The sequence below is a fragment of the Mesocricetus auratus genome, unplaced genomic scaffold (genome assembly GCF_017639785.1).
Source record: "Mesocricetus auratus isolate SY011 unplaced genomic scaffold, BCM_Maur_2.0 Super-Scaffold_100691, whole genome shotgun sequence".
Classification (NCBI taxonomy): Eukaryota; Metazoa; Chordata; class Mammalia; order Rodentia; family Cricetidae; genus Mesocricetus; species Mesocricetus auratus.
In genome coordinates this window covers 35,543,120-35,554,808 of record NW_024429267.1, presented here as the reverse complement: position 1 = coordinate 35,554,808, position 11,689 = coordinate 35,543,120, and positions in this window count along the sequence as shown.

Here is an 11,689-nt window from a genome sequence, read left to right as displayed (position 1 = left end):
TTCCTCTTCTCACTCCTCCATATCCCAGAGCAAAGCAGACACAGCAGAATCCCCAGCCCATATTACAAGAGTGATGCTCCAGGGAGCTTTGCTGTGATCCCATCCCTGTAAATGATAGCTCCAATCCACCATCAAATTTTGTATTATCATATAATCATTTCTTTGAAAAGCTTCAGAATCATCATTAGCACAGGAAGTAGATTAAATGACATGCCAGCAGGGATTCTACCACTGATAAACTAAAGTGAAATTAAACTTGAAAAAAATTAACTGCGTGAATATCACATTATAATGATCGCACCTATTCATGGCACCAACAAGGTTTGGGCTGGAATTAAAGCATCTGTACACCCAGTGCTACGTCTCTAGAGACCTCATGAGCTTGCTTGTGGGCACTAGAGAAGCTAGTGGTCTCTGAGGAGCCACCAAACCAGGAACTGAGTCTTCCAAATGTAAGTTGAGTTTCTGAACACTGACACTCTCTTGTTGATTCTTTGGTCCTTGAGGCTACAATCCACATGGAAATCCTTCTCTGAGGATCATGCTATGTGTTCTACATGTGTGCGTATGTGTGTGTGTGTGTGTGTGTGTGTGTGTGTGTGTGTGTGTGTGTGTGTGTATTTTGAGCCATCTTCTCCACATAGATACACATTTCACCACCTCTGGAATTCTTTCTTTACAGAAAGGGCTGTGGCTCAGAAAGGAATGAGTAGCAGAGCATACCTGAAAACATCTCAGTGTGACAGAGCAGTTGTCAGTTATTTCCTTAAGAAGATACCAGAAAATGGAAAGATCTCCCATGCTCTTGGATAAGTAGGAGCAGCACAGTAAAAATGGCAATCTTACCAAAATCAATTTACAGATTCAATGCAATCCCTATCAAAATCTCAGCACTGTTCTTCACAGACATTGAAAGAATAATACTCAACTTCCTAAGGAAAAACAAAAAACCCAGGATAGCCAAAACAACTCTGTACAACAAAGGAACTTCTGGAGGCATCACCATCCCTGACTTTAAGCTTTACTATAGAGCTATAGTCCTTAAAACAGCTTGGTATTGGCACAAAAACAGGCAGGTAGACCAATGGAACTGAATTGAAGACCCTGATATTAATCCACACACCTATGAACACCTAATTTTTGACAAAGAAGCTAAAATTATACAATGGAAGAAGGAAAGCTTCTTCATCTCTTAAACACCCATTCCATATTCAACCTCTCCCTTAGTATGTCTGTAATGAAGAGGGGAGACAACTATGGGAACATGACACTGAATTCAACAGAGCCAATGCCCGCCCTGCAGATCTTTTCATTTAAAGGGTGGGACAGAAATGAGTAAAGACGCAGGCACACAGTTGATGACCGGAAGCCCTAGGAAGGAAAAAGGCAGCACCTGGGAAGCATGAACTCTGGACAGGGTGTCTCCTTAAAACCCTGTAGCTCCTTCCTCACACATCAGTAGGAGCCAGCCAGACAGCAGCAAGGGAGGCAGCATATGTCAAAGCCTCGAAGCAGTAAGGGGCTTGGCATGCTGGGGAAATGGGCATAGTGGGGAGGCTGGCGCGTGGGAAGCAAGGGAAGAGTTGAGCAGGAAGAGGACCTCTGCAGGGACTAAGAGCATCCAGGCCATGAGGGCCTCTGAAGCCACAAGAACAGGTGTAAAACAAGCTGTGATTCCTTTTTGTCCATGTTTCGTTAGTGAAATGGACTGTGGGGGCTAAGGGAAGATGGGAGGGTTGTGTGCAGTTGCCTGGTCTGGGCAGGGACTCCAGGTGGAGCAATAGTTCTCCTGAACAGTGGGGTGCATGAATGGGCAGGGGTGACATAAGAACTGGTGGACAGACACAGCCATTCGGAAAAGGGAAGCTTCTGGAAAGTTTGCACTTAGGCAAAAATGGCGTGAATGCTTGAGGGGCAACCAAGGAGAATCTAACAGAAGTTAGCTGGGTACTCATCCATCAACTGAGTCATGACAACAGCATCCACTCCCCCTGCCACCACCCAGTTATCTTAGCAGAGAAGTGAATACGGGAAACTGGTTAAGTGGGCACTGGAGGCCAGAGTACAGAAGGGGGACATTGGGAAAACTGTGACAATCCCCCTCACAACTCTGTGGGTCAGGAGATGAATGAAGAGATTATCAGGGTCTCTTGAACTCAAACTCGGCTTTTTAAGGACAGGTTACTGCCCAGCTGGTACAGGCATGTCTTAGGGGCTTCCATGGGGGTTGATGCTAGGAACAGAGGAAAACAGAAAGCTGACCACAGGAGCCATATCCTCACCCACTGCATCCTGCCCTGATGTCGTAGAGAAAAAAAAGTGAGCAATCAGAACCTTTTTCCCTCTGTTACAGACATTTCGCCCCCTGTAGAAGACTCTAGAAGTGTTGCCTGGCAGAGAGAAAAATACTGCCTGTATGTGTACAGCCCCAGTGTCACCAGATGGTATACACAGGTCACTTTAGGGCCAAGAATAAACAGTTCAAAAATTGCCATTAGGCAAGACTAGAGCCGAAACTGGGGGCTGTGAACACTACCTTGGGAGATACAACTATGTTCTAGAATACCAGTGATGCAGAAGTGTTCTGGATGTAGCTAGGCTCCGCAGAGTAGACCAGAAACCGCCAAGCTATTTATCTTCAGGTTGCTTCTAAACCACAAGACAATGGCGAAACTGAAAAGCAGTGTTTGGACCTGACTTTGCCTCAATCTCAAATCCAGATGAGCTCCACATCACTTCCAGGGTCTTTAAGCAGAGGCCCAGGTCCTGATAAGATTCTGAAACCCAAAGGCAGGGGCCTAGGATGCTGGGACATGGCTCCTGGCAGTGTGAAGGCCACAGCTGGATTTTGAAGGCAGGGTAGCACCTGGATGTGGCAGTTTATAGGAACAGAAGTCAGACTGGCAGGACAGCAGACCATCCACAGGGGACACTCCTTGATCTGAGTTGTTCAGCCCTCATTGCTTACCACATACTTCCCCGTGTCTCCTGAGAGATGGTGAGAAGCATGGGTTATAGGAAAATGCTGCTATCATTTAGACTAGCACCATCATTTTCACGGCTGTCTTCACTCAGCATGAGATGAGAAGGGCCTAAATTTAACCTAGGAGAAAAGAGAGAGCCTGATGATCCACGGGGGCACACACCAAAGACAACGTGGTGAGAACCTGCAGTCCCTGCTCTGTCAAACACATGGGTTCCTGGGAAAGCAATTGCCAGGACCAGCCCTCTTCCCTGCAGGAACTGCATTGTAGGAGTCATGGGACACCTGTACCCACACACCGAAACAATCTGTACACGCATGCCAGCGTGCACACCTACAGTCCCTGCTCCTGAATCCCTCTGACACACTTCCTTCTCTGAGGGAGGAGGGAGGCGAGGCTGGCAGTTAACGCCTCGAGCTGCTGTGGTGGAGACAGAGCAGCAAAACTTCCCTGTCCTTGCCTCCACGGAGTCGAAGAAGTTGGCAAAATGGCCTCAAAGCAGTGTTGAGCTGCTCTGGACCTGCATGGCTCAGGAATAATACTCTCTATAAAACTGTGGCTGTTCAGAGGCTTACTTCTTTGGTTTTTTTTTCTTCCAAAAGAGCTGTAATAAAGTCTTTCCTCTTAATAAAGTCAGGCACGGGAAGGTTCTCAATAAGCACTAAAGAAAGCAACAAACCCAATCAATGAAAACTAACCCAGAAGAGCACCAACCAGCCTGGGCCAAAGTGGGCCTGCCCCTCCCACCCCATCGCTGATGGCCAGGGAATGGTGGAGAGAACTAAGGCTCACTCTGGTGGGCTTTGCAGGGCCAGTCCAAGCTTCATAGGAGTGGAACAGTCCTAGAGTCACATGAATAAGGGAGTTCAAGGAGCAGAGAGAGGGGTGGGTTTATGAGGGAGGGGAGTAGACCAGAGAGGGGTGAGTTTATGAGGGAGGGGAGTAGACCAGAGAGAGGTGGGAGCCTCATATATCAGATACATGAATGAGACACGAGGATGCTGGAGGCCATATTGCAGGGGTTCATGAAAAGGGTTTTAAGTTTATCCTGCCATTAATGAAGATCAGACAGCGAGTGTGGAGTTGGAAATGAGTAACAGAGGTAACGAGTAGTAACTAGTATTTAACTGTGTTCCAGGCACTGTACCAAGCATTTTACTTATGTTGGCTCCTTTAATGCTCATGACTAGCCTATGAGGTGGGCACTGCTGTCTCTGTTTCACTAGTGGGGAAACAGAAGCACGGGGAGGATACATGGCACAGAAGTGACACAGAGACGTGGGGGAAGTGACACATAGACGTGGGGGAAGTGACACGGAGATGTCGGGGAAGTGATACAGAGATGTCACGGAAGTGACACGGAGATGTCGGGGAAGTGATACAGAGATGTCACGGAAGTGACACGGAGATGTCGGGGAAGTGATACAGAGATGTCGGGGAAGTGATACAGAGATGTCAGGGAAGAGACACAGAGATGTCAGGGAAGTGACACAGAGATGTCAGGGAAGTGACACAGAGATGTCGGGGAAGTGACACAGAGATGTCGGGGAAGTGGCACAGAGATGTCGGGGAAGTGACACAGAGATGTCGGGGAAGTGACACAGAGATGTGGGGGAAACAACACAGAGATGTGGGGGAAGTGACACATAGACGTGGGGGAAGTGACACGGAGATGTCAGGGAAGTGGCACAGAGATGTCGGGAAGAGACACAGAGATGTCAGGGAAGTGACACAGAGATGTCAGGGAAGTGGCACAGAGATGTCAGGGAAGTGACACAGAGATGTCGGGGAAGAGACACAGAAATGTCAGGGAAGTAACACCGAGATATGGGGGAAGTGACACAGAGATGTCAGGGAAGTGGCACAGAGATGTCGGGGAAGTGACAGAGATGTCGGGAAGTGACACAGAGATGTCAGGGAAGAGACACAGAGATGTCAGGGAAGTGACACAGAGATGTCGGGGAAGTGACAGAGATGTCGGGGAAGTGACACAGAGATGTCGGGGAAGAGACACAGAGATGTCAGGGAAGTGACACAGAGATGTCGGGGAAGTGACACAGAGATGTGGGGGAAACAACACAGAGATGTGGGGGAAGTGACAGAGATGTGGGGGAAGTGACACGGAGATGTCAGGGAAGTGGCACAGAGATGTCGGGGAAGTGACACGGAGATGTCGGGGAAGTGACACAGAGATGTCGGGAAGTGACATAGAGATGTGGGGGAAGTGACACAGAGATGTCGGGAAGTGACACAGAGATGTGGAGGGAGAGCACAGCCCCGGCCCAGAGCCTGTGATGGGTGAAGGTAGCAATTTGTCTGTCTCACAGCTGAGACAGAAGCTCACAGAATGTGAAGGTCAAGGCAACTCAGGTGAGAGGCCGAAGGGGGCCACTCTGTCCTGGTCCTGCATCAAGACCAACTCACAATCAAGTCCTGCTTTGTGGCTTAGGTCCATTGCATCAGGGGTTCTGATAATTGCAAAATGCTGTCCCTTCTCCTCTTATTATCAAAAGAGGACTAGATGATCGCCTAAAACCCTATATTTCTCAAAGCAAGGTGCTAGCTTTAAAGTACTGTGCAGGTGTTGGGGACACCAAGCTGAGGACAGTGACCTCACTCTCGGGAGTGAGGCCAGACCCTCTCAACTGCAGTGCTACCCTGCCAGCATGCCGTGGCCCTTTCTGCATGCTGAGGCCCTTTCTGCATGCTGAGGCCCTTTCTGCATGCCGTGGCCCTTTCTGCATGCCGAGGCCCTTTCTGCATGCCGAGGCCCTTTCTGCATGCCACGGCCCTTTCTGCATGCCGAGGCCCTTTCTGCATGCTGAGGCTCTTTCTGCATGCTGAGGCCCTTTCTGCATGCCGTGGCCCTTTCTGCATGCTGAGGCTCTTTCTGCATGCTGAGGCCCTTTCTGCATGCTGAGGCCCTTTCTGCATGCTGAGGCCCTTTCTGCATGCTGAGGCCCTTTCTGCATGCTGAGGCCCTTTCTGCATGCTGAGGCCCTTTCTGCATGCTTTCTGATTGTTGCAGGCAGGCCTTTTAGCTCCCTCTCCCCCTGCATTGTCGTCTCTCTTCAGTCACAGTTTTGGGTGCCCATTCCTGACAAGAAGATTAAATAAGGGTCCTGAGTCAGGCACTCCGTGCCTTTAACTAGAGTGTTTACTTCCCAGCACAAAACAAGCCCCAGGTCTGCTGAGGGCAAACACAAACAGTTATGGTTTACAGAGAGGTCAACGGTCAGCTTCTCTCCAGAGGAGTGCTGAAGGAGGCTTAAAGCTAAGAAGACCACACCCATTGTGATGGGAGACTTCACAGTGGGTTGGCCTCACCTACAGAAGCAAGCTCCTTTTGCCCAGCTCTCCAGGGGCAGCCTGAATGGCAAGCGGAGTGTCTAGTACATGTGCGGGATTCCCAGAGGGATTATTTGACTGTCACCTCAAAATCAGCGAAGTCAAGTGCGCCCTCCCTTGTTCCTTTCTCTGTCACTCCCTGTAGGAGCTTCTCATGATTCTTCTACTTTCTTGGCCTTGTATATAACTCTGCAACAGAAGATAGGAAAACCTACTGGGGAGGAGTCTCACAGATCATGCGGACACAGGATAAGAACCAGGCCCCTCTCGAGCATGGCTCCTAACGCAGTTCTCACAAATGAGATGGTGGTAATGCATCAATGTCACCATTCTTGCTGTCTGCAGGTGGCTGCCTCTGCTGAAGCAGAGGAAGCAGTGCAGAACCATGGCAGACTCCTGAGTTCTTGAGACTCTGGGAAAATGGCCGACCCCAGAGAAATCCATGAACACAAGTGATTTTGCACAGGAGTGGAGTGAAGAAGCCCTAGAATTCGGCACAGTGACTCACACCCGTGATCTTAGCACTCAGGAGTCTGCAGCAGGAGGATCAGAAGAGGTTAGGGCCAGCCTGAGTTACCCAGTGAGCTCTAGGCCAACTTTGGCTACATAGCAAAACCATATATAAAAAAAAAAATGAAAACTGAAAAAAACAATACAAGGGAAAAGTTCCGTTTCCAGGCTCAGAGGCCTATGTAGAATCTGCCTGTTACTAGCTTGGTCCTGGTCCAAGACCACCATGAAAAGATCTCTGTGTTTTTTTTTCCCAGGACACCTTGGGAGTCTCATCACCATCTCCACCACAAATGACTTCCAGGGGTCTCTTGGCCTTAAAGGACCAACATTTGGGTCCTAAAGCAACCCAAGCCCTCCAAGAACTAAGGCACGCTAGGAACCCACACCTGAGCTCTGTTGTCCAGGGTAGGCGCCTCCATCGTGTCAACAAATACAAAACACAAAGAGCCGCTAAAAGCACAAGCATCTGCCTGTGGGGATAATGGAATGTGTTGACATTTAAGGAGCCCCGCAAATGTGGCAGGGTCAGACATCCCTGCTGTGGTGCAGCCGCCCTCTCCCTGGCCTCTGCCCAGGGTGGGCATCCATGACGGAGGGTTGCCTAGGCAATGCCTGAGCAGTGTGCCTCTAGTCACAACTGATGTAATTAAAATGGAAACCTTGAGAGCATGCTTCAAAGAGAAGCAAATCATGCCACAGCCAAGAGTCCTTTTCCTTAGAGCCTGCAAATAAACCATCTCCGCGTTCTTGGGTCGCTCTGCTCACAGCTACTTGGCCAATTTTCCATACCTTCCCAGCTCTCAGACACAAAGAGGGTCTATTGGTTTCCTTTTCCTTTTGTCTTGCTCTCTCCAAGCACATGCACACACGCACACACATGCATGTACATGTGTGTGCATGTGTGCATGCTCCAGTATATGCATGTGTGTGTGTGTGTGTGTGAGAGAGAGAGAGAGAGAGAGAGAGAGAGAGAGAGAGAGAGAGAGAGAGAGAGAGAGAGAGAGAGCTGGGAACCTGTTTTAGTTTTTCTCCACACCACTAAGCAATCAAATTGGCCTGTTTATACCACTTACAGCGGACTTGGCTTCAGTTCATGAAAACATGAAGAACACCTACACCAGTAACAGCAAAGCTATCCCATGACCTCTTCCTGAAGCCTCTCCCGCACCTGTGTACAGTCCTGCTCCAGTCCCAAGCCTGCGCTTCTTCTATATTCTCTGCTCCTCTGCTTAAGCTCCCAGAAGCTTCTTTCTTGAAACAAAAGGAACATGTTTGCCATTTCTTTTTCTCCTTTCATTAATTTGAAAATGAACACCTGAGTAACTGCAACTCAAAATACTTCCACGAGGGAGTGGCACATGGTTACCACAGACCCAACAGCAATGCAGTTCTCCCTCAATATGTGGAGAGATTCGTTTCTGGTCTATCCATCCCCCTAGCCCATGCCACACTCCCTGACACCAGGATATACAGTTGTTCAGGTCCCTTATGTAAATTGTGTGTTTGCATGTAACCTGCTTACATCCTCCCCTTTATGTAAAATCATCTCCAGATTACATATAATATCTAACAAGGTGTAAATGCTTTGTAAATAGGTATTATATAGGGAATCATAGCAATAAAAAAAACTATGCCTATTTAGTATCAGAAAGATTCAAATCAGGACCCACGGTTGGCTGGATCTTTGGATGAAGGGCCTGTGGGTGCAGAGAGCCAGCTGCATGTATATAACGTCAAAGCCAAACACCAGCATCTGCTCTTTCAGCTCCTGGGGGAGAGATTACGAGCAAATCTTATCCTGTATCTGTGTGCTTTTCTTCTATTTTCAAAGGAGAATGTATTTATTCAATAATCAGAAAAGAAACGTGTCGGAAATATTTTTAAGTTCTTATAATAGGAAAGGAAACAGCAGATAGCAAAAAAAAAAAAAATGGATGCTTGGCTATCGCCTATTACAACCAGTGAACACACTGGTATTTTATTCCATGGTGTACATGACATTTTCAGGAACCTTCGATATAATCACAGTCTGAAGTCTGCCCACTCCATTAAGTGGCTGCTGATTGTGTGTTAGGCAGACTCGAGGGACAGGCTCCACCTGCTGCGGTGGTGGAGCCTGCACTTCAGATTCCCCTGCTCTCCTCTGGCCTTGAGACAGCCTTTCAATCTTTCACTGTCCATCAGTATGTGTGCAGCAAAATTTAGACACAAGACAGCAAGGAAGGGGGCAACCATGGTAATTTTCCTCGCCATATCCTCTCAAGTCTAAATCAGATTTACCACCAGGGCTTCCAATTTTTATATCAGAACTGCCAGTCTGTAAAGGTGACAAAGAATAATGTCTCCTATAACAGCCATTGTAAATAAAAGTTATATGAAAGTAATATGGTGAGCTTTCTTCCCATAAAAAAAGTAAAAATTAGTACAATCTTTGTAAGAGGTTAAGAGTTTATTGCTATTTTGGCAATCTTGCTAAAGGAATGTATTCTATAAAAATAATATGTGTATAAAGATATAGAGATATGGATATATTAAATATTGCTTAAAACAATAGTGGCATACACACATGCACACATACATACATACATAAATACATCAATGCATACCATCCAAGGTCTTGGCTAAATAGTGATAAACCTTTACTTTAAGTACAATAAAGGCATAAATAGCAATGGGAGAAGTTTATATGTGTTGGCATGGAAAGGTATTCACTGTTCTATATAAATGTTAGATAAGCAGACAGGACCCCCTCCTCCCCTGGGCTCCATATCCTGGTTCACAGCTCTGACAGAAAACTTTTGGTCTACTAGATAACACATTGATACTAGGAATCCCAGGGAAGACTCCCCCAACCATCCACTAACACTTCTTAGAGGCTGCCCAGTTACCTGCAACAGAACCCTCTCCCCTCAGCTCCATATCCCAGCCCACAACTCCAGCAGAAGACCCCTGCTCTGCCAGAGGCCAAAGCTGGTACTAAGAACCCCAGAGATCAAACCAGTACCTGGAACCTCAGAGGCCACATAGGCCACCAAAACCACAGTAGACACACTCTACTGGTCAGAAAGACTTGCTGCTTACCAGAACTACAGGTCCCTTGGGCCAGAAGACCAGAGAGGAAACAGAAATCTGGTACAGGGGTAGGGCCATCCAAAAAACATCCATCCAAGAAAGATACACCTAAGCCCCAAACCCCAATGTAAGAACTTAATCAACAACAGCCAGGGCAATATGGCACCACCAGAGGCCAGCTATCCTACTATAGCAAGCCCTGGATAGTCAACACAGCTGAAGCACGAGAAAATGACCTTAAATCCAATCTTATTAAGATGATAGAGGTCCTTAAAGAAGAAATGATTAAGTCCCTTAAAGAAATCCAGGAAAACACAAACAAACAGGTGAAGGAGATGAATAAAACTGTTCAAGACCTGAAAATGGAACTAGAAGCAATAAAGAAAACGCAACTGAGAGAATCCTAGAGATGGAAAATCTAGGTAAGTGAACAGCAACTACAGACACAAGCATCACCAACAGAATACAAGAGATAGAAGAGAGAATCTCAGGCATAGAAGACACAATAGAAGAAATTGATACACCAAAGAAAATGTTAAATCTATATAAAGTTCCTGACACAAAACATCCAGAAAATTAGAGAAGATGTCACAAGATGGAAGATCTCCCATGATCATGGATTGGCAGGATTGGCATAGTAAAAATGGCAATCTTATCAAAAGCAATCTACAGATTCAATTCAATCCCCATCAAAATTCCAACACAATTCTTTGCAAACCTTGAAAGAACAATACTCAACTTCATATGGAAAAGCAAAAAACCCAGGATAGCTAAAGTAATCATGCACATTACAAGAACTTCCAAAGGTATCACCTTCCCTGATTTCAAGCTCTCCTACAGAGCTATAGAAAAAGAAAAACACCACATGGTATCGGCACAAAAGCAGACAGGTGGGTCAATGAAATCGAATTGAAGACCCAATAGTAAATCTACACACCTATGGACATTTGATTTTTGACACAGAAGCCAAATGGTCTGGTCTAACTGGATGTCTGCATGTAGAAGAATGCAAATAGATCCCTATCTATCAGTCTGCACAAAACTCAAGTTCAAGTGGACCAAAGACCTCAACATAAGACCAGATACACAGAACCTGGTGGAAGAAAGTGGGGAACAGCCTTGAATGCACTGGCACAAGGCACAACTTCCTGAACATAACATCAATCATGCAGGCACTAATATCAACAATCAATAAATGGGGACTCATGAAACTAAAAAGCTTCTGTAAGGCAGAGGATACGGTCAATAGGATAAATGGCACCCTACAGAATGGGAAAAGATCTCATCAGCCTCACATCTGACAAAGGCTAATTTCCAAAACATATAAAGAACTCAAAAAACTGTACATTAACAAACCAAGTAATACAATTTTAAAATGGGGTACAGATCTCAAGAGAGAATTCTCAGCAGCAAACCTCAAATGACTGAGAAACACTTAAACATTCATCACCCTTAGCCAGCAGGGAAATGCAAATTAACACAACTTTGAGATTCCATCTTACACCTGTCAGAATGGCTAAGATCAAAAACACAAGTGACAGCTCGTGCTGGAGAGGATGTGGAGCATGGAGAACACCCCTTCACTGCTGCCACTTAGGAAATCAATATAGAGGTTTCTCAGAAAATTGGGAATCAATCTACCTCAAGACTATACTATCCCACTCTTGGGCATTGTGGTAGTCTGAATGTAATTGGCCTCTATAAGCTCATAGGGGGTGGCACTATTAGGAGGTATGACTTTGTTGGAGTGTGTATGGCCTTGTTAAAAGGAG